Genomic DNA, 24,939 nt, shown 5'->3' on the forward strand with positions numbered 1-24,939 from the left:
TTCAGACCTTTAAATACATCTACATTTTTAGTTTTACAAATGTTCAACGATTAGGCGTCCTTTTAAGCCACAAGAGTGCAGAACACACTCCTAGGATGTGTTAGTATCCCTCCAAAATATTAAGCTGTTGGCTACGTAATCTGATAAATGATGAAATCATGGCATTTCTTACTTTGTTTTGTTGATGGTACTTATTTTATAATTAAATTATAAATGAGCTGCATTTGTATAAGGATTCCATGCAAAGTGTTCTACAATTTCTCTCTAATTCGCTCACACACACACACACACACACACACACACACACACACACACACACGCACACACGCACACACACACACACACACACACACACACACACACACACACACACACACACACAGTTTTTGTTCGGGAACACTGAACTCAGAGTCAGGGATCAAATCACCAACCCCACAATTAGTGGACGATCTGCTCTACCTGCAGGCATGTAGGCGAAGTATCAAGGGCAGCACACTACACTTTGTCACATAGTACTAAAGACAGTATGTACCATAGTCAGCATAAATATTTAAATAAAGATGTTGCAGTGTCATATGGTGGTCCACGGGTTGTATGGCTTCATCTTAAGTAGATACACCAGTTGTTGTTTTGCTGCTGCTTCCCGCAGCAACAGCTATGTGTCATTGAGAACATAACTACATTATTGACACATTTACCATGATTGAAATCTAAAGGATTATAACTTTAACACATTCGAATATGCAGTACATCAACATAAGCCAGATACCAGAGACAACCTGTGTGTTCTGCCTCTGTTTTACACTCAAACCTGCAGTTCTGTGCTGTTTTACTCATACAATCAGCTGTACAGCAATGTTTTAGTAAATTAATCCTTCATATCCTGCAGTGGTGTAGAGTTTTCCCTACCATTAAATATACGGTGTGGCTCACTCTGCCCTCAGCGACCGCTAACCTTAAACACTTTCATTAGTCTGAGTTTAAAAGCAAAGTTTTAGTTTCCCACGAGAGTCTTGCTGATGTTTCAGGGGCTTTTCCAACTTGAGGAAACTAACTCTGTGCAGCGCACACAAAATCCTCCCAATGTTTTCTTTCAGGAAAGTGGTCACGTTTAAAGATACTGTGACAGCACCGACCTTTAGCATCTCATTATGGTCTAATATTTTTGAAGGGTATTTTATTAGTGGTCTAAATGCTGCTCTTGTGTTTTTTGTCCCCACCCAGCCAAAAGCTTCAGGGCAAGATTACAGGAATCCATGTTGAAGAAAAACCTACTGTCAGTTAGAACCCTGAAGGTGATATCTATTCCTGGCCCCCATTTGTTCCTTCCAGTCCCTCTACCACATGCAGCGGTCCTCCCAGGGTGCCTTCCTGCCGTGGCGGCTGTCAGCCCAGCTTCCTTGCAGCTCTAGGTGTTGGTAATGAGCAGCTTCAAACCTCATCGCCTCCTCATTACAGTCAGGGTCTGCTGAGATTCCAGCTTCTTTCCTTATCTCTAGGATGTCACTATCAAAGAATCCGCTCGCTCACTGCTGGACACAGGTAGACTTCTGAGGATCTCCGTGATGTGTGTGTATGTGTGTAAAGAAAGACACTGTATTGTTATGTGTGCGGTAGATACTTTCCATCTTTGCTGCTCTTCCCCTGGGTTCCACTGTATATATTTTACAATATCCCTTTCTTGGGGTTTTATATATTTCCTGACATCTTTTCAGTTTTTTTGACACAGTTGACATGTTTTCACAACCTACCAGAGACTAATTTCAAGGACAATAAGGAAACCAATGCCAGCGGTGGTCATCTGCTCGTTAGGAGGGAAACAGTACAAAATAATGATCAATATAGTAAAAAAGTACTTATCTAGCTGGGAAAAAGATCCTCCCCTTTATCATCTGGCTCGCTGACATTTCTTCAAAGATTTATTTTCATTCTGGTCGATTGATTTTGTAGCACACAATGTAACTTTAATCCCAGAATTCAGTGCCATTGCTTAAAGGTGAAAAAGATACAAACCCTGTAAAATTGAAAAGTATGTTAGGGTATACATTTGTAAAAATGTCATTGTTGAGCGTGTCATTGTCCAGTATCACTGATCTGTCTTAATATACCCATGGTAGTATTACATTCAATGTTGCACCCTTGTTTACAGCTCCATATTGGTCGCTTACCACAAAACCACAATGTTCTCGAAACACAAGTCATTTATACAGTAGAGTTGCATTGACATGATCAGGTAGTAGACAGTTCTGTCTACCAAATGGGAACAAAAGGCACAGAGACATCACATATGTTAATTACAACTGTTAACATCCGTCTGCTGATTGCCTGACACTGGTCAAAATGGCGCCTTACTGTCTGCCAAATATTAGCAGACAGAGACATCAGACATGTGTATGACAACTATGAGAAAACACAGGGTTAGTGACTGTAAGGCAAAACAACTTTATAGAGATGAAATGATACACATTTCCACGACAATCACCTTTTGAGTTGTTATAGTTAATTTGTTAGCAAGTTAATTATTTATACATCCAGCAGTTTACTATATTTAGGCTTTGTTTTTGGGCTTCACAAATTCCTGAGGGAAATATCTGTCTCTTTAGCTGCTGAATGCTCAACTATGTTCATCAGGAACTGCGTCTGTCTGCTGTTTAGAGCTGAGCAGGAAGTGTACGGTGGGTTGCCTGCTGCAGCTGAAAGTGATGCGGTGAGAGCGGTGAGAGTGAACCACAACAGCAAAATTGTGGGTCGAACAGCTAAACAATGAGCTGAAACTCACTGTAAAGCTCTGTAAAGAAGAGGAGAGCTGCAGATCTGCAGTTGTATCCCTATGACTGACCCCTTTCACATTTGTCACGTTCTTTTAGTTTTTTGTCATTAGATACATTATTACATAAAATAATAAAGATTTAAAGCTTGTTTCAACTTTTTCTTCCTCCCAAATCAACAATAGCTACACTATTCAGGACCTGTGCCAGCTGAGATATGTTATTCAAGTATTTTGCTTTGAAATATCCTTTCATTCAAATTTCTGTTTGGCTTGCAGTAAATAAAACTTTATTACATTTCATTACAGTTCATTTCGCTGATGCTTTTGTCCAAAGCGACGTACAATAAGTGCAAACAATCATGGAGATACAACTCCGAACAGCAAGAATCTTGTAAGTACAATAGCTTCAAATAGGTACAATCGTATAAGTGAACACTGTCTTCAAATAGCCAGTTTGAAGTGCAACAACATAAGTGCAACATACAGAAACAATAGAATACAAATACAACTATTAGCTATAAACAAGCCAAAACAATATAAGTGCAACATACAAAGAACAGTTATTTAGTTTTCTTCATTCGCTGAGGTGCAGTCGAGGTGAAGTCGAGTTTTCAGTCTGCAGAAGGTGTGAAGACTGTCTGCTGTCCTGACATCAATGGGGAGGTCGTTCCACCATTTTGGAGCCAGGATAGCAAACAGGCGGGTTTTGTTTGAGGGAAATCTGGATCCCACTCGTAGTGAGGGAGTGGCGAACCGATTGATCGACGCAGAGCAAAGTGAACATGCTGGGTGTATGGTTCGACCATGGCCTGGATGTAGGAAGGGGCTGATCCATTCAAAGCACGGTAGGCCAGCACCAGAGTCTTGAAGCAGATTTGGGCCACCACTGTTAGCCAGTGAAGGGAGCGGAGAAGCGGTGTAGTGTGGGAGAACTTGGGTAGATTGAAGACCAGTCGGGCTGCTGCATTCTGGATGAACTGTAGATGTCGAATGGCACATGCAGGTAGTCCAGCGTGGAGGAAGTTGCAGTAGTCAAGGCGGGAGATGACAAGAGCCTGAACAAGAACCTGCGTCGCCTTCTGAGTCAGTCGGGGACGTATCCTCCTGATGTTGTACAGAGTGTGTCTGCAGGAGAGGGTTGTTGCAGCGATGTTGGGACCGAAGGACAGTTGGTTATCCAGCGTCACACCCAGATTCCTTGCAGTCAGACTCGGGGAAACAACAGAGGTGCCGATGTTAATGGTAAGGTCTTGGATGGGATAGCCCTTACCTGGAAGGAAAAGGAGCTCGATCTTGTCAAGGTTGAGTTTCAAGTGATGTGCGGGCATCCACCGGGAGATATCAGCCAGACAAGCCGAGATCCGTGCCTCCACCTGGGTTTCAGATCTGGGAAAAGACAGAATCAGTTGAGTGTCATCTGCGTAGCTGTGGTAGGAGAAACCATGAGAGTGAATGACAGAGCCAATTGAGTTAAAACTTATGCTTTGTTTAGTTAGGTAAGGTCAATCAAGCTATTCTATAATAATATAAATCATTGTAATGAATGTGGTGGTGCTGGTGTTGTACAGTACTAAAGCATAATTATATAATACAAAATACAAAAATACCAAATTAGGTGAAAACAGGCGGCACATACAGCATATAGTGTAGTATATGTTAAGAATTGAACTGAACAGAACAAGCTGACTGTTCAATTAAAATCAACCTTCTGCAGCTTGTTAACATGTGTGAGTTAACGTAGTAGACGTAGATGTGATATGACCACATCCCTCCCTCCTTACACTCTCAATCAATCGTGACCAGGTCAGGGCTGGTCTTTACACGACTCATAGCCCATGATTGGCTCTAAAGAGAGAGGTTTACCTCTGTTGGCCTGCTGCTTATTTAATGACATCCAAAGCATAGTTTCTCTCTATATTTTCCCATTCCTCTTCATTCTCAGTCACATTGGTTCAGTGTCAGTAGCAGCACCATACGACAGCAGCATGGCAGCCACATGTGTCTGCTTCAGTCCACAACGATATTCTTTGTGATACTGTATTGATAAAAAACAAATCTATTATTTTTTTATAGATATGAACATGTAAAGATAAACTTAGTCAATATTTCATTTTCTTTGCAAGGATTAGCCCCCTCTCAGTGTATGTGCCCTCCCAAAGCTGTGCTATGATGCTGGATGTGACAGGGACTGTGATAAATGCATATTTATGCATATGGTGGTGTGTTTTTTTATAATGTGACAGATTTCCTGAAATTTGATTTTAAATAAGCTCATTCCATTGTCTTGCTTACAGTATTGTGATGTATTCAATCGTAACCCCTTTATCATGACACGTATTGTATCTAATTATTGCCAATAAACAGCCTTAATGTACATGCAATTTTGGATCGGTCCAAGGGGAAATTCTATAAATGTTCTCATTGGTTTAGCAGTGAAAAAGGCTTAATTTCGTTAAAATCATAAACTACCTCCTCAAATATGCCTTGGAGATGGGATTTGACAGATTTTCTGCCAACTGTACAGTATATCAAGTGTTCTTGCCAAATCCCTGTATTCTTTTGATTTCTCACACCCATGGCCATTCGGTATCTACTAATGCATTTCTCAGGTTTTTGCACATGGTACATTACAATCTAACTGTAGTGTATATGCATAGTGGTGCTATATGTAACATATCCCCCGGCCATTTGTTTTGCCTTTCTAACAGCACTGCACCTGTGTCCCCGGAGAGTATCCCTCCACCCTGCAGTGGGTATCATTCCAGCGCCGCTGGCCACCAAGGCTCAAGACTTCATTACCCACTCAGGCCAGGGGAGATATTTGTTCCTCCGTCTCTCTCTCTCTAGACTTACCTTTGAAACTCAGGAGGACTTACCCGTTATTGGCAGAGGCTGAGTATTGAGCCCTGGAGAGAAGCAATGGAACCCCCCTACGTTTAAATTCAGTCCCCCGTTTTATCTTGGCTTTCTCATTAGCAGTGCTGCAGACTAATTGTTCCTGGTTAAGTCTTTATTGCTGCAGGTTGTTTCACTTGTTCGTCTCCCTCTCTGCCTATCTAACTGTTTTTCTCTCTGCTCTTTTCCAAATGGCACAATGGCAGGGGCGTTGTATGGCGGTAATTAGCTTTTATGGTGTTGCTATGAGCAGGGTCTATTCACTGCCGTGGCCGTCACTCTGCTCGGCCTGCCGCTTTATCACCCTGTCATGCTCTGGGCAATTAGTCTGCAAGTACTACCTCCCACCCCAGCCGCCATCGTCCAACCATATCCCCCTTAACCCAAGCAGAGAGAGAGAATTCCACCTCCCTCACACTCTTTCACAGCAGGAATAATAATCAGCTGCTATCACAACTTATTTTTGTTTAGCAGTGGCGCTGGGTCTGACCTTTTGTATACAGACTAGAAATTTCTAATAGTTGTTCAGATGGTGGATGCACCATGTTATTCTGCAGAATGCCAGGCTATGAATGGGATAATTGTCAACACACAAAAACAGGAATTAATGATGTTCGCTGTACGTTGCATCGGCGGACAATTGATATTTGATTTCCTCTCCTTTATGTAGAGTCTGCACTCCTCCAAATTATAGCTGTAGTGTGCAGAATCCTTCTCACTAAGCTTGCCTTTAAGCATAATTTGTGTACTCATGAAGGCCCATCTGCCCACACACACACAACACGTTCTCAACAAATGTTACAAATACTGGGGAGGAGAATTGTCCAGCCTTAGAACTGGTTTCACTTCTGTTGCCACTGATGACTGAGGGTGGACACTGTAAAGTACTGAAAAATGAATGTGCAGTCATTTGTGACTTTTGATGATCACTGGGGACCCCATGCAGAGACCTCCGTTGTGAAAATGAGGTCCTGCCGGAAAACCCCTGATCAAATGATTGTATTGGTGTCGCTTTGAAGTAAACAGCTTTTGAATTAAACAGCAAGACATGCAAAAGCAAGACTGCTTGCATGCACACAGTTTGATTTCACAACACTTTGATATCCGCCACCCCATGAGAATTGGAATGTGTGGTTTTTCTGCACTTTGTTATTCAGTGAAAAAATCTGTGACAGGTGGGAAATCTGCACATTTTATTTGTAGGTTTAGGTAAAACAGGACTCAGGCAGAGCAGATACAGTAGGATAGTCCTTTTAATAGGAATAAGTAGAAGTCAGTTTGGTACAGGCATGTGACATTACCTTTGTTAGCTGCTTATGTGTGTATCATCCAACATTTAGAAACATGAAGTATGTTTATGTTCAAGAGCAGTAGTGGCCGTAGGAATTGTGACTCGTGTCTGTTGGGAACAAAGGAGGAAATAGTGTGACAAGGCAGTCTACAGCTGGAGGTCGGGGGGGTCGGATGGTTTGCTTCTGTTCACTTTCCGTTTCACATTGGAAGTCAACATTGATTCCTTTTAACCATGCTCTTTCCTTAACCAAGTATTTTAAGGCATTGCCAAATGATGTCGTCTTCCTGATGGGATCATCAGATCAGAAATCCATTATGAATTTAGTTTTGGATGATCTATATACTGTAATGTTATTTTATTTAATTTTGACGACGTGTTGAGCTATTGAACGAATGCAATCAGCTGTTAGACCATTAATAACATTTTCTGAAGGCATCTAGTGGGCAAGTATGGCAATAAAAAATAAATATGACAACTTATAACCCAATCATTAACATATTTGCCTAAACACCTTCTGTGTAGCAGGTCTCTCTCTCCTTTCACAGTGAATGACTGAAGAATTTGTCCCTGTGGGGCAATTGGTCCTGCCGCAGTATTAATCAACATTAAGATCAAAAACTACACACATATAACCCCACATAATAAAAATACACATACAAATACAAGAGTAAAAGTGGACATGTGAATAACAAAAGGTCTAGAAGATAATTTGTATCTGTTAGTTTTGGCTAATGGTTGTCTGAGGCTGGAGTTAGTTGCAGGGCTTGGTATATCTGCCTTCCTTAATAGCTGTTTGTTGTATAGTTCCAAGAGAGTTTTTTTGCTGATGCCAATCATTTTGCTTTTGACTTGCGTTACCCTTGTTAATGAGTTGTTCTGATTGAGGTTGAGAGATGAATACCAGCAAATTACTTAAAATGTGAAATCTGACAATGTCATCAGGAATCTGTCAACCTGGAACTTGTCTAGGTTCCTCAGACAAAAATGACACTGCTGGCTTTTATTATTTTCATCACATTCCATTCTAAAAAAGACTTCTTTACACCAATTTAAAAAATTTTTTAAAACAGGACCATGAGTCATGAGTATTGTAGGCTCACAATAATGTCAACTAACTTTTAGAAAGAATGTGCTGGTTGTCAAACTCATTACAAAAGTCATTGGTGTACATGATATAAGACAGAAGGCAGTCTTGGGGGGAGCCAGTTGAAGTTATAGACAGATCGGAGAGATGTTGATTTACTCTCACTCTCTGAGTCCAATTAGTGAGAAATTCCAAAATCCAGCCCACAATGTTCGAGTGCAACGCAAAGCTCTCTGTGAGCACCTGTACCAGCAGCTGGGGCTGTGGCTATTTTTTGTCCCTGTTGTAGATTGTTTCCATAAATGAGGTGCTCTCTGTTGATAGAAAGACAAATAACAAATAGAGCCTGACTGATCAGCACAGTGGATGAACATACGGCTGCAGATGTGGTCTTGGCTGGGGCTTGTGTTAGACGAACAATGCCTAAATTGTTCATGATCATTTTTAAATAAAAGGGAGAGATGAAAGGACTGAAAGTTGTACACATCAAATCTTGAATACAATGTATTAAAGTACTGTGCCAAGGCCATGACTCAGGTGAAGCCTTCTAAAACTCGCCTTTTCTTTCTTTGTTCTGACCATACCTGTCAACATTGGAATTTCAAAATAAGGGAAGTTTTCTGGCGGATACTTTAACAGCTCTGAGCCAGCCAGCCCCAACCCATATAATGTAAATGTAAACACATAAGGGACGGGTTCAGGAATTACATGTTTATTTAAAGTATGTTTTACTTGTACAGACATGTTTATAAGATGTATGTATTTTAATTGCATATACATTTTATTCCCTAGCATCTGCAAGGGACTTGTTGCAAACATAGGTTGCAGACCTATGCTACATTATTTTTGACGCAAAGCATTGACATCTTTCCCTCACTTTTGGTCACTTTGTCTGCCTCCGACACAGTTCTTGTCACAAATGAAGTCATTGACATGCTGGCGAACTTCGCTTTTTCCACCGTGTGCGATGCTAACGTCTGAAGAGTTTGCCCGACTCTGCTTTTAATAAATAAGGGAAGGTCTCCTCTCATTTGGTACTTACATAAAGTTTTAACTTGTTTGGCAGGTACTACTGTGTCTCCATCTATCTCCCATTCACTGTGACTCTCATCATATGCTTTCTTCTTCTTCTGTGTTATTGTTCCTGTTTTCTTCTTCTGTGTGTTTACTGCCGGATAACGTTTTTCAGCTAAAGTTAAACATAATACTGCCACCTGCTCTACCGGAGGACACTTTACCATGTACACTTTTTTAAATTAGGCCTATTTTTATTTTTGAAAGGTTAAAAATATGGGATAATTACGGGAAAATATTTAAAAGGGAGGACAGCGAGATAGAAGGGAAAATACGGGATAATCCCGGGAAAAATGGGAGGGTTGACAGGTATGGTTCTGACACTCCCAAACCAAGCTTTAGTTGTTACTGCTCAGTTTGCTTTCAAACGTTTGTTTGTAACACAGTTTGGTACTCTTCATTTGATGTTTTATCTCCCTTTGTAAATTGTGAATTATTTTATTTTAGAGAGATTACCCACCTTAAAAGCAAGTTGTTTCTTGTCTAATAAGATTTGGAGATGTTTCCTCTGCCACGGTTTGCTTTGAGGTAGAATTAAATTACCTTTTGAGGAATAACAGTATCCTCGAAGTATGATATCCATGAGCTGACAACATCTGTGAGCTCGTCCATGTCCCAGGATGATTCAATGAACCCCTCCCACACTGCGGCATTCATACAGCCTTGCAACACTTGTGACACCTAGTCCGTCCAGAGTTTCTCCTTTTTGGTAAGAACTTTCACCCTTTGTAGGCATGAGCGATACATGATCTGTGCTAAAGGAGGGAGTGGTATGGATTTGTAGGTTTATTTAATTGGACCATTGCTCCAGTATCTTGCCATGTCTGGTAGGTCTGGTAGAGCCATATTTATAAAAGCTCCTGAGAGTTTTGTTCAGCAAGGAAATGGTTAAAATCACCCAGGGTTAAATTAGGAGCATCTGGATACAGTGACAGTGTTTTCTTCACATTCTGCAGGATCAGATCTAAGGCTTTGGAGGAATATACAGGAGTAGAAGTAGGAGTAGAAGTAGGAGTATGAGGAGTTACAAATGTTCCTTAGGTAAATATGGTGTTCAAATAGACACAGAAAGCAGTTTATTGTCCTTAGTGCATAGACACTAGGGCAGTTTTTCCCCAACGTTCATTGATGTATAAACATCCCCATATCGTGACTTCCAAGTGGTTGCAGCCTCTGTCTGTGCACGAAGGCGCACCAAACCCGGCTACTGCCAGCTCTCCGTCCACATCCTTCTCCACAATCCATGTTTCTGTCCGCGCCAGGATGCAAGCCTCCTTGAACTAGTGCTGATAGCGAACATGGGCTTGGAGTTAGATGATTTTGTTATGAGGTACCAGGCGTGCAATTGTAATCATGGCAGATTGTGAATGAAGAACGATTTGGGTAGTTTGTGTATTGCTATAGCAGCATGTCTGAGTAAAAAAGAGCCAAAAATAGTATCTAAAACTCAACAGAAAAGGGAAGAAATGTCACGTTTTTTTATTGAATGTTTGGTCACCATATTTATTGCTGCTAGTCATTATTATAGTTAGTATTTTTATGTTCAATTTTGTTTTCAACTAAAACATTTTTTTTCTGAGTCATTACCCTGAGATGTTAAATCTCGTAGATTGACAACAAGAGATCCTCAATATCCACCACATTTTTCTCAACAACCCCTTTGGATTTTATTGCTTTAGTAAGAATGACAAATCCCAACCCTGGGGAACATTTGAACTCCTGGGACCTATTGGCATTCTCGTCACTGAGCTGTGGTCTTTCCTTCTTAGCTCAGATATTGATCTGTCGCTTAGGCAATTAGTCTTAGCAGACCCTTTCCCTTCTTATCCTTTCTCCTCCCTGCGCCAATCTAAAGCTCTTAGAAAATACTGAAGGATTGTTGCAGTCAAAATAAGCCAAATTACCTGCTTTATTTCTTCCTTCATTGTGATCACCTGCCAGCTACAGGGGTTAGGAAAGGTTTCAACTCTTCGTACAACTCAATCTCCCCTCTCTCTCCCTCATACTGCACTTGATGCCTGCAAACCAGACTCACCGCTGCCTGGACTGGAAAAATAGAGAACAATGTCGGAGAAGAAGACACTCAATTAGTCCTCATGTCAATATAGGTATTAGGCTCATTTAAACCTGAACTGCTTAATACAGTATTTCACTTTGGTGACTCAAACTAAAGTTCAAAATCAGAAACCCTGAATGTGATCAGAAACTGAAGTTCATTTTTGAGGCATGACATTTTTTGCAGTTACACATGCTTCTTTGTCACCCAATTTGTTATTGCCAGTGTACACTTTGAAGAATTCCATCAAATGTCCATTTGTAACGCCATCATTTAGACAGTAGCAATCAAGGGCATTTCAGATAGTAGGGAAGTAGACTCACAGTAATTGTATCATTCATATGAACACACAAAAACAAAAAAATACAACCAGAGAGAATGTCCAAGACCAAATAATAGACTTATTTTTGTTTTTGTCTTCAGCACACTGCAGTATGAAGCTCCAAAGCAGCTTAAATCCACTACCCACCTATAAGGTGAATTTCATTTTCCCAGTTTGACACTGAACTCTAATTGGTCAGTCTCCTTGTTGAGAGAATCCTCATTTTGCTTGTTTCACCCAATTTTGTCTCTTTTCTTTTTACTGATTGTTGGTACTGAAATAAGGGGAGAGCTGATCAAAAATAGTTATTGCTTGTTTTTCTGTTTGCAATAGAAGTGCTCTTAAAGTTCCTTCAAAAAATAAACAGCTGTATGGCTTAAAACTGAAAGAGTAAGACTTACCGATGTCAATAAGATAAGTCTGCAGCTGCTGCATAGAGAACAAATGGCAATGACAGTAAATACAGGAAGGATACAAGCAGTTATTCTTAGGGACAACTGAGTTGAACCAGCAATGCTTCTGCATACTTAACAGCACCAACAGCCAACATAGCGTTTTTTTCCAAGACCTTCCCTTAAAGTCAGTATCTGACTAGATGCGTTAACTTTCCTTCATTACTGGGTGGTTGGTGGTACGTTTACAGAGGCAGTTTTAGAGAAAGCTATCCACATTCTGAAGTGGTCCTCTCAAATATGTTTATTTAGCATGGCTACAATTATTTGAACCATCTTTTCACATCTTCATCGGGTATACTCAACTTATGACGTCGACGGGGACGATGTTTAGAAAATCACAACATATATTCTGTACAATGTCTACATGCAGCCCGTGCAGTGTTGGAGAACAGTGGTGACTCCGGCTTGACAGCAGTGTGACTTATGCTACTATGCACACATTCATTGACGTGGCACACGTTTTAGCACAGGAACAATACTGAGCTCTGATGTGAGGTAAACTGGCTTACACAAAGCTGTCGTATCAAACATGTGATTGGTTGAACTGAAACATTTGACTGGTTTCGTTGTAAACTGGACACAAATAAAAAAGAAAAGCATTAAGATAGTCTTTTTGATTGCACATTCGTTAAGCTTCATTACAATCAAAAAGTTCAACACTAGTTTAACAATAAAGTCCAAGAAATTAATAAAAAGAGAACAAGGTACCAAATAAAAATGGAAATGGAAAATATTTAAACAAAGTAGAGGACAAATAGAGAGTAGGATATTTCATCTGAGTCCTATTCTAAAGCTTTAAATGATAACGGCGTGCTTTGTTGTCAGCGGGAGCTCAAGTTCAATCCTTCACAAAACAACATCTAACAGGCCTTAATGCCAGCCTTTGTCAGATATCCGCCTTGATATGCATCCATCGGTAGTGACGGCACATCTCTCCTCCTGACATTTGATGAACTGGGAGTAGAAAAGGGAGCATCACTTTATTAAATTACTGTGCAATACTGTGTTGAGGAGGCTATACAAGCTAATCACCATTGCCAAGATTCCCTCACAGCAGCAGTGACGGCACACACTTGTCCAGAAGTCACACTTACACACATAGTTATGCACATACGCAGGTAGCCGTAGAGGTTAGAGAAGGTCTGTGCTTGTGACAACATATACCATAAAACTTCAATTTAAAGCTGAGGCCCATTTAGACGCAGAGTCCCTTTTATTTGACAGATGTTCATAAACAAAGTATATAATTTAATAATGAACTTTTTTACAATAAATGTTTAAACTTTTGTCATTATGGATTAGCTACACATTGTTAGATTGGTTGATTTTCCACAATTCAATTCAACCACAAGCATCAAATTCATACAGATTTTGAAAAAAAGGTTGCGACCTTATACCTTTGAAGCGATCATAAAGTCTGAATATGTCTCCGTTCCCCGATTAAATAACTGTTCATAAAAATGTATCCAAGTGGTGAATATTGTAATGTGAAGTCTATTGATTAAACTATTTTGATAGTACTTTCCATCTGTGCTGTGAAAGAGTGTTGTGTGAAAGGAATTAAAGGCTCATCCCATAGAGCCTGTCCTAAGTATACGCCGGTTGAGTTCAGGGCCTGAAGCAAATAAATGCCCAGGCTGTTAAAGTTTTCAAGTACTTAATTATAAAGGTACATACATAAGTATAATATGTCTTCTCATCTACTTACATGATATCTGGTTGCCATTGACTGATTAAGTATTTCCACCCATTCAGGATTGAGGAATGTCTCTCTTTGTCATTGTTTCTCCCCTTGCCTCATCAAATTGACATAATTAATTTATCAAGTCTTCATGTCCTCGATGGATAATTATTTAACTGAAACAGTGTGCAGGAGAAAGGGAAGCATCAACATTTTGAGTCGACTAATGAAGCAGTAATGGCGATGATTGTTTTCCTACTTGGAGGTGAGTTTTAGTGAAACTAATGACTTCCTGGTGATAATGAATTGATTCTCGCCCACCTGAAGAAGCAGAGTTTTAATAAGGAGTGACAAGTCCCGATGTAACCATCTCTTCACCATGTGAGGAAACCTCTGCAACACTTTGTTTCAGTTGTGTGGGAGAACAATAAAACATCCCTTTGAGATCCGGCCTCTGCAAGACATATACAGCATTTGTGGCAAAGTAATGCTTTGAGGCAATTTGATTTAAGTTTTTATGCTGAAGAGTCTCAAGAATAATGATGACACCCTGGGAAGGATCCCTCTTTTTCTCGTCTGAAAAGAGATGTGTAAGTGACATACATAAATCATATGAATCAAAGTCTTTTGATTTGATAGAAGTATTACCTACAAAGAATTGATGTCTCGACTAAAGTAAAGTGTCCCTTTTCGAGGGCAATTTTTGGAATGTGTTAGAATTAAGCTGATACAGTTGCCGGGGAGAAGATTAGTGGTTACCATAGCACAAGAAGTGCAGCTGCTGATAGGTTAGTGTAAACCTCCTTAGTGATGTTCCCAAGAGCGATGGAGTAATATTTTCCCCTCTAATACATATTTTCCAGATGCTTGAGGTGCAATTGATTGCTGTTTCTTCTGCTCAGAGGTTTTACTTTAAGATATATTACATATGTTCCTTTGGGCCTGAAAAGGAGGTCTGAAATTTCCTTTTAGCAGTTTGAAATAAATATATATACCCCGCATGCACACAGAAACCCTCCATGGACATTGTGTCAGTCAATGAAACAGCTCCATATATTTTTGAGTGTGTACGTGTGATAAATCTCATACAGAAAGCTCAGCACTGCATTTTTATGTTAAGGTTTCCTAAACAGCTAAGGCTTGACAACATAGAGTGTCTGTATCATGCTGCTGTAAAGACAGCTCAGGAAAGAAGGCACCTTTTGAGTCGTCAGTACAAAGTCTGATATGCTGTTTGTGAGTCAAGGCGATTCCCTGAAGGCCCAGAGAGCTCTTATCTACGCTCCACTTTGAAACTGATTTCTCTTTTTTGTTTGTATTTCAAGGAACATGTTATATTGCTCTACACACTATATGTTATTCAGTTTAATATTTTTAAAGTTTGTTTCTGAAGATGCACTTTTAGCAGTTTTCATTTGAAGTTGTAGTACAGCTAATTGTCCACTTGAGTGACTCATGTTTTAAACAGTCACATCTGATATTTTGAGCAACACGATATTATGGTTTAGTCTGACATGCTGGTTTTTCTACTTTGACACCAAAACCTGATTTTACATCAGGTCGTGGGGGCAAAGTTCAAATACATTAAACAAACACACTGAACTCAGTACTTCATGTCCAGTGACATTCTGATTGAGTTTATTATAGGCCCCAAATGACGTTCTACAATGTATTATAACATTTATTGCCAAGTCTTTATTTCTACAATATCTTCCAATGATATTCTAGTGTAAGGATAGTGAAATGTCATGCACTTAAACTATGCTTTAGGCTAGGCAACCAAAGCATTGTTATGTTTACTTCAAGAACACTGTTTGCAGGTCTGACACGTCCTTCCACCACTTCATCCTCCACACCCTTACTTACCACCTTGCTACATAAAAGGCACATTACTCATTGCAATGTCAATGCATGTTGGACGCGTGGAATATACATTGTGAGGTGCAGAATCATCTAATATGAACATCATTTTCATTGAGACTTGGCTCTAAAAAATGCAAGGCAGAGAGGATTCTGATGTATGTATAAGGCCAATAGCTCAACAGCAAGCAAACCACAGTTTGTACATCATCATGTTTCGTTGAAAGAGGACGCAACACAATGTGTTTCCCAGCTGAGTCCTCTCAGTCACCAGTCCGGAGTTCCACTGCGGAAAGCTACAGACCCCTTCAGTGACAGCGCTGATTCAGTCAGTTTGGTTTTGAAGATTTGATGTTAAAGTTCTTACATGTACTTAACACTTCTCCAGGGTTCATTATGCAAGTATGTGGCCATTTAGGATGGTCATATATTAACAGAACACCACCTTAGCTTGCTGTAAATGACTCAAAAACTGACTGAAAAAGTCAGAATGGAAGTAAGATATGCTGTCTCAATAGCCAGTTAACAGTTGCATTGTGTGGTGTCCAGGACTAGAAATTGCACTCATGCATCTAGGCCAGAAATATTGAGTACATACCCCATGAGATTCTGGAGGATGCTCCAACAGGTGGGTAGGAGTCAAGAAACACTGCAGGCAGGCTGGTTTATTGAGCTGTAAGAGCTTGTGAGGCTTTTATGTAGTTGCTCGCTGTCAACTTTGTTAAACTGAGGTCACATGTTTGTAATGCAGAACTTTACACAGATTCTCTACCAGGAGGAAAACAGTATTATTATAGGCTGTTTATGATAAGCCTGCTCCATGTTGGAGAGGCAGAGCTATGCTCCATCTTTGCTTTCATAACATTGCCCCAATCCTTTGGTTGCATGTATTGTTTTGTAGGGTAATAATAATAATAATAATGATAATAATAATAATAATACATTTTATTTATAAGCGCACTTTTCATTTGCGTAAACAAAATTCAAAGTGTTCTTTAAGTACAGCAGCATTAAATAATATGTATAGAGGTTACTGTTCCCTGTAATAACATGTAACTATTAGGTGGTTGTCTACAATCGTCCATTGATACGTTAAGTATTAACTGTACTTATTTGTACGGATAATGATAATTCTGCTTTGAATGCATATCAAAGCAATGTATCAGTTACCTCATTGATATAAACCGATGGAAAAGTTTGTAATTATTCCACTGGCACACTTTAGCCTCCATACTTACTTGTCCACAACGTCCATCCTTACAACAAACTAAGAAGAAGACATTTAATTTATTGGTGTCACCCTAAAGGAATTGTGGGTTATGAAGTCTTCAAACATCCTCCTCCATTGTGTCAAGCTGTCTGGTATAGCTTTTAAGAGGGCGGCATGAATATTAAACAAACACCATTCTGTCAGAGAAAATGCTTTAAGTGATGTTCTCTGTATGTATATTGAGGTAAATACAGCCTGTCATATATGGAAGTGTTTATGGCATCAGTGACTGAGGTTACTGGGTTCTGGTGTGTTGCTTTCGGAGATTCAGGAGAGTTGTTCATGGCCGCTAATACTGATGCGTGAGTGTGTGTGTGTGTGTGTATGTGTGTGTGTGTGTGTGTGTGTGTGTGTGTGTGTGTGTGTGCATATGTGTGTTTCCGTGTGTGCATAAACGTGTGTATGCACATCGTGGTGGCAGCAGGGACTCAGCATTCCCATGCACAACACGTCCTAGGGCAATCGCCACGGTGATTTACCCTCTGCTCTGTTGCCGTGGTGACTGAGTCACTAAGGAGGAGGGTGTGTGTGTGGAGGGGGGGTAGACAAGGCCCCTTGTTAGATGACAGCCCCCCCTCTCTCTTTTTTCCCCCCTCTGTCTCATTTCCATCTCCTCTTACTCTCTTTTTCTCTGCATCTTTTTCTCATTCCTTCCTTTACTTCTTCCTTTATCATTTCCATTTTTTATTTCTTAAACTCAAACCTATTAAAGTTTGTCCTTTCCTTCCCTTCATCGTAGTTAGCACTCAGAGCGCCAGTTAGTTAGTTTGACATATATCTGCAGCCATACACTTTCCCCCACTATCATCTGCCTCATGTTTGTGGTGACATATTATCAAAATATTCTAATAATTGATTATAAGACAATATAATTCTTGTCTCCTGCAACCTCTTGCTTAGTCAGTGTGCGTCTGCATATTGGGCGTATCTGGCATAGTGAGAGGCTGAATAACATAAGACACTCAGAGAGAATGCTTAATAGCGTGGATGAAGCGTAATACACTGCTTCGTGCTTTATTAAAGGTTTAGATTAGGGGAGAAAAGAGAGTTGTGCTCTAAATCCTGCAGCCTTGGGAGGCTTAAGGTGTGATGGGAGAAGTATGAAAAGCGTGCCAGTCTGTGTGTGTGTGTGTGTGAGATAGACAGTGAGAGTAAGATAAGATGCCCAGAATAGGACAAACAGAGCCGAGATAGAAATTTAGAGAGAGATAGTCTTGGTGAAGATTAGTATTTAATAGGAATCTGATCTTCCTTTTAATCGTCTCTGTCTCTTGTATTTAGCTTGGAACTGTGTGTGTGGGTGTGTGTGTGTGTGTGTGTGTGTGTGTGTGTGGTTGTGTGTGTGTGTGTGTTTGTGTGTGTGTGTGTGTGTGTGGTTGTGTGGGTGTATGTGTGTGTGTGTGTGTGTGTGTGTGTGTGTGTGTGTGTGTGTGTGTGTGTGTGTGTGTATTTGGTCTGATGAAATAGCCTCATGTTCTCATCAATATGCAGTATCAATATTGTTCTCACATCCATTCATCATGAAGTAAAAACTATACTTTATGAGTCCATGATGACCCCAGCACTATCTATCAGTCTATCTATCAGTCCTGGAACAGTAGTCTAATACTATTTATTACTGCAATTGATTGTGCTAGTGATATACAAGGTCCATTATAGAAACAAGACTGTACATATTATGATGTACAGGCATTATTTACTCAACATAATTCCCTCTGTGTAATGTATAAAACTATAATGTTTAATCCAATGTAATGACTTTCCAGAACTAACAGACAGAACATGATACCCTCTATATGCTGTACAAGTACACACACTGTTAACTAAGCTATGTGTAGTAGTTATGCATATTTCCCTTTCCAAACTAAATATTAAGACATGTACGCCTACTAGTAAGAACTGAAATGACACCTCATATTGAACATGCAGCAGCAGGGCACCATCTTTATAAACACTCCATTGCATAACACTATCCACATCAGTAAACCCAACAAAACAAAAATCATCAGTAATGTCAGCTTTTGAACATAAAACAGTTATGCCATCCAAAATCAAATATATCCATTACCTGACAATGTTTTTGACACATCAAGAACATTTGGACACAGTGAAGAGATGACAGGGCATCTGGTCTATAATTAGACTGATACAAATGTCAGTCTAACAAAGTGAGTGAACAAAGGCGACACTTTTAAAGGTTGTCATAATAAGGCTATTAGACGAGCCAATCCGCCTTGTCTCCCTTTGTTCATTGCACTGATTGTTATGCTACTGTAGATGGATAGAAGACGAGATGGGAGAGTGTGCAGACATTCACTAAGTTTGACATGACAATGCTTTGCGGGCAATGCTTATTCAACGGTACAATCCTCTGTATGCCTGTTCAGCTCTAAAAGAGGGACCAAGTCTTAGAGTAACAGGTAGGCTCTCTTAAGGCCTATTATACGTAGGTCAAACATAGATAGCGTATCACTTACCTATTTAAAACGTATCAGAGCGTCTGGCCAACGGAGCTGGAAAAGTGCCATCTGGTTCACGTCATGCTGACGCTGGAGAACGGCTAAAATGCTGAACGCTAGCTGTACTGTAGAAACACGTTTAATAAGTTACTCCATCGTCAGGCATAATGTTAACATAGAGTAGGAATAGGTTATCCACTCGTTATCAATAAACTGGCTGTAGGGTTCACCGTCAGCCGACGTAGCCTATATCTAACGTACCTCTACCGTAGTCACATAGGTATTCACATAGGTATTTACGTACTATATTCACATAGGTATTTACGTACTATATTTACGTAGGTAAGTATTCACGTACGTATTCCGTATTCACGTATGTCTAACGTCACGTAACGTCTGCATATCTTATGAAGCACACGTCGGGTACGTCCGGTAATTTTGAACATGCTCAAAACATCAGCGTTCAACAACGCACCCCAGTGTAACACAGTGAGCTCTTAACGAATACTACTTATACCTTACCTTATATCAACGTACACCAGCGTGTTGCCGATATTTTCTATACGTCATATTTTTGTATATCTTATGAATTCGTTGGGCATTTGTTTGATACATTTTGTATTTGTAACTGATACGCTAGACATGCATATCTGTATATGTTCACTTTTCCGATCTGATCCGATGAAAAGTTGGACTTATTCGTATGCGCCGTTATAAGTTTCTGTCATACGGATATGTGTGACAGGGCCTTTAAATAGCTATGGCTACATACAGCATACAGTAAGTGCTATTTTAAACAAATACTTAATTTAAAGTGTGCATCTCTCTCTTTTCCTTGGTAGCTGTATCTCTCATTTACATTTGTTTTGGTAGCTTCTGTTGCATCTTTACCTCAACTGCTCATTACTGGTGCAGTCAACACATTTGCTTACTGCAATGTACATGTGGGCATTGCATGGTTGGTTGGTTACTGGTATGTTTCCAGGTCCCAGTGTTGCCAAATGTATAATCATCCAATCCTTTGTTGAATTATGATCAGTAATTCTCAAAACTGCTACATGTACAATAATTACGAGTTTCAACGGTATGAAAGCTGCCATTTATGAGCCAATCACATCAATGCTTAGGACTTGTGAGACAGCCCCGTCGCCATTCACAAACTTTTACAGAACTTTCATATGGAAGTTCATTCTTAACCTTAGAAAACATCAGTTTGTCAAAATAATTCAAAGTCAAGGTCCACTTATAAGATTTCTTGAAGGGCCTTCAACCACATTTCACAGTCTGCATCGGCAATTTGCTCAGTTGTTTGCCTAAGTGTGAAACTTCAGTTAGGTTATAACAGGTGGTCCATCCGTTGAAGATGACCATTCATTTTATTATATATATTTCGTTTTTTTCAGACAATCCACTGAAGAAAAAGTCTTAAATGTTTGTAAGAAAAATGCCTAAAAACCTATTTTGACGATAATCTGAAGTACGTCTAACGACTGAGTCCTGTCTGTCTGGAGCAATGGTACTACATGTCAGTAGCATGATGCTTTTTTGAGAGCCTTAGTCCATATGGAGAGGAGGTCAAGGAAGACACAGGCACAGGAGAAAGCTTTTTATTTCCAGTTTCCTACCAACAGTAAGCATTGGTTTCTCTGTTTCCACCATCCTTTCCTAACCCTAACCAAGTGGTTATTATTTTAACAATGACAAAGTAACTATTTAATCTTTATTCTGTAACCCTAACTAGGGTGATTTTGTGCCCAAACCTTAACCATAGCAGTGTCAGGTCAGAAGATATGTGATTACTTTTGTTTGTAGGGGCATCAGATTAACAGGCATGGCTTGTTTTGGGAGGCAATGACGAACACAACATGTATAGGTTAGGTTAGGAGGACCTGTTGACCCTTTTTGTTAGGTATGTGTATAATAGGATGTACGTTGCGTCCTATAGCCTGCAACATAAACTATGGCCTGTGGTTGAAACCGGTTGCGGTCAATTTAATGAAATCATGGATTGGTTGTGAATGGTGGCACAGGCCTTTAGACACATACATATATTTAGTAAATTCAATTCAGGGGTGCTGCAATCTAGGTTTGAATGTACACCAGTTGTTTTGCAATGTGCTATTTTTTTAGTCTTTCTACATTTATTTGGTTTCTAGCACGTTGCAACTCTGCTTGGTAAAAACTTGCTCTTAAACTTATACTAAAGGTATAATTTAATTAGCTTGTGATTGGATTCCAGCTATTATTCAATATTGCAAGTCAAGATTTTCTTAATTAGTCACCGTGGTAAAGCGAAACAGAGAAGGACAGAGCATGAGAGGTAAACTAGTACCAGTGCTGGTTATCCACACAGTTCTCAGCGTATGATAGTTCAGATAGTCAGAGCGTAGGCTCACTGAGATGGCTTCCATGGCAACAGCAAAATTACCTGCATGTATGTGTGTGTGTGTGTATGGGTGTGTGTGTGTGTGTGTGTGTGTGTGTGTGTGTGTGTGTGTGTGTGTGTGTGATGAAGTGAGAAAGAGTAATGGGCTCTTAAGATCTGCCAGGGACTCAGAATATTAGTATACCATCTGAGCCAACAGATCTTAAATGAAAGCTTTTCTTCATCTCTTTATTAACCCTACTTATACCAACTTAATTATTATGAAGTTCATTTAAACGTATTATGAACAACTAAATCACCACCACTGCTAAATGATTAACAGTATTGTCAAAGTGGATGACAATGTATTCAACTTATTTAGTGATGTCCAAACAACATTGAATAAAAAAATATTAGTTCATTCATTTCACATAACAAGCTGTTTATTTAGTTTTAATGATTTTAGATTTCAGAAACATTCTGTGTTATTTTCTTTAAAGACAAGTTTCCAAGTCGTCATTACAACTTCGATGTTGATGTGACTATTACTCTTCTGAAACTTGTAATTCCGACATGCCATGAACACACCATTAGATCTGTGGGGGGACATTTTTGATACAACCATTGGGGGGTGCCAAAGAAGTACATTTGTAATAACTTCACATATATATTGCAACTACAATATATTTTTATATTTACAATAGATCAAATTTCTGTATGTAATGTGAAAGGTGGCAGGTGAAGCTCTTCTCTGTTTTACTGTTGGGACAACTGTATTGATAGCGAGACATTTCTCTCAGGGGGTGGTGGAGAACAAAGATAGAGCTAAAAGGAGAGCGAGAATTGGAAATATATTTGCTAGATAGCCAGAATCAAAAGACTGATCCTCTGTGTCTGCTGGATTTGTACATATGACAATATTTAGTTTACAGTCTGTTGACTCAAGAAGCCAAAATAAATCAATGATGCAGTTTTCAAGGTCACACCAAATTCAGCCAAACCTTTTGCGCTTGAACTATAAAGAGAGGTAAAAGTTATAGCAAAACTTTTATAGAGATAAACCCGTTATTTCTAGAATTTGCTTTTGATTGCAAAGGTTGGTGTTTGTTACAATTCCAGTGAAAATTGGTGTGGCCTGCATTACTTTTAGCCCAATTATTTTCTGGGTCTGTGGATCTGTTTTGTGTGAGGAGGGAACTGATACGTCCTCTTGGAGTCTCCAAAATCAGAACATCTCAATTCATACACACAGGGGCTTAAAGTAGCTTACATTTCTGTGCAAAATGAAACATCGACTTCTTACAGTTTGAAAAGATACCAATGAAGTACATTAAAGATACAATGCTTACTTCATGCAAAACCGTCACCCTAAATTAGACTATTTCATACTGCAGTGAAACTTCCACTCTAACAATTTGTAGAGAAGTAATCCTCCACCATCAGTCATGTGTTTATGCACGTGTGACAGCTCATGTGTGTTAAGCAAGGCTCCGGTCACTTGGGACACCCATAGAAGCGCCATACAGCGGAGATCAATCGAGCCGGAGAGGCTTGCAGTCAATGTGTAGTACGATGCATTCGGCAATGATTTCCTGCCGCTGTTTTAATGTATCTATAGTACAGGTCGATGAGCACGCCGGGAAGAATTCTATATTTCTGCCTGATGAACTACTTAATCATCTCCGGGATGGTCGGCTGAGTGTGAAAAATCCATATCCATTTTACCTTTTGTCTTTCATTGGCCACTGACTCTCAGGTCATCAAAAAATAGACAGAGGAGTGAGTGTGAGAAAGAGGGAGGGAGGGAGGGGGGGTGGGTGGATGAGGAAGTGTAGCTTCACATAGAGAACAAGTAGGAGATGAACAGGAGAATTATATGTTGATCACAATTTACAAAAGAAGTCCCTCAGGGCTATATCTCTCGAAGCTATACGACAGTTACGCTTTGTGACACTGAGACGCATTAGACTCGCCCCAGCTTTGACTTCCTTTAAATCCAGGTTAAACACTTCCATGTTCTCCTCCACCTTCGACTTAACCTTAAGCACTTTCATCTATACTGATTGTATCTACACTTATATGATACATTTGCTTTTTAACATTTTACTTTAGATTGCAACGGTTAATGGTTGCTCTAATCCTCGCAGTACTAGGAAGTGATTTGTTCTACTGTAGCACAACTCAGCCATATCTTCCGAATTATACATTAAACATTTTGAAACAACACGATTCAGCAAATGGTGGTGGTTTATAAATACAGCATATGAAACCCTCTGTCCCTAGACTCTTGCAGTGGATAAGGAAAAACTTGCCAAAAGAAAACCTAAATGGGAGAAACCTCTGGGAAAAGCAAGCGAGGAGGGATCCCTCTCCCAGGATGGACAGACGTGCAATATGAGGCCCCAGCATGAATGTGACATAATGTCTTAACAATAGACGCCTATTGTAAAGAATTGCCTTTGCAGATGTAGTCACAGTCTTTGTTTAATGATGTCAGTCTCGTCAACATCTCATCCACGTCATGGAAATAAAAAAGGCTGTTGACGAACATATTTGATCAGAACTTTTGTTAATTAAATGAATACTACTTAATAACTACTACTAACTAACACTAAATGATTATAGTTGGGGTTGGATACTAACACTGGTGCAACACGACTGCCAAGATGAAGATTCCCAAGATATCTGCTTGACACAACTGAAACATATCACCCCTCATGTTTTACAGCGCAGTCATGCTTTTGTCACTAATTAGGGTTTCTCAGGGTCATTTGTTTGCCTATTAAGCCCCTTTTTAGGAGGTGGACGAAAGCCTTGCATTTCGAAGACCCTCAGAAGTGAGTCTTTTTGCATTAGACAAACAAAAAGACTGGTACATCCAGCTGAGCTTTCCATTAAGTGAAGTACTGCCATTGTCTGCTGTAACGCCACTTTGTCTCTCTCTACTTCTCCCTATAATCCCCTTCACTTCTCTCTACCATGTCCTTGTCTTCTTTCAGTCCCTCACTTTCATTGTCTTGCTACCGCTCTCTGTCTTTTTTCCCCCGCCCCACTTTCTATTCTGTCTTACTTCTTCTCCGACACTTTCTCACTCTCACACACCTCTCACTCTTGCCTTCCTGTGCCAACTGTCTTTTTATCTTTCTCAACAGAGTCTGTCTATTCAGGGACCATTCAGAGTACATATTGGTAAAGACAAGACAAAAGGCAAGACAAACACTGTACTGCCTGCAAATTGAGCTGGCAGGGGAGACAGTGTCATAGTTATTTTACTGATTTGAGTTGTTGCTCTCCTCATGCTCTCATTCTTACAGTTTTTCTCTTTATCTTTGCCTCTCACACAAATACACATTG

General features: G+C 39.8%; 1 protein-coding gene across 1 annotated transcript in view; it reads left to right on the forward strand.

Moving 5' to 3' along the window:
- LOC115006922 (neuroligin-1-like) overlaps window positions 1–24,939 on the forward strand; it is a 179,940-nt gene that overhangs the window by 59,403 nt on the left and 95,598 nt on the right. The window lies entirely within an intron of this gene.

Source organism: Cottoperca gobio, chromosome 4 (genome assembly GCF_900634415.1).
Source record: "Cottoperca gobio chromosome 4, fCotGob3.1, whole genome shotgun sequence".
Classification (NCBI taxonomy): Eukaryota; Metazoa; Chordata; class Actinopteri; order Perciformes; family Bovichtidae; genus Cottoperca; species Cottoperca gobio.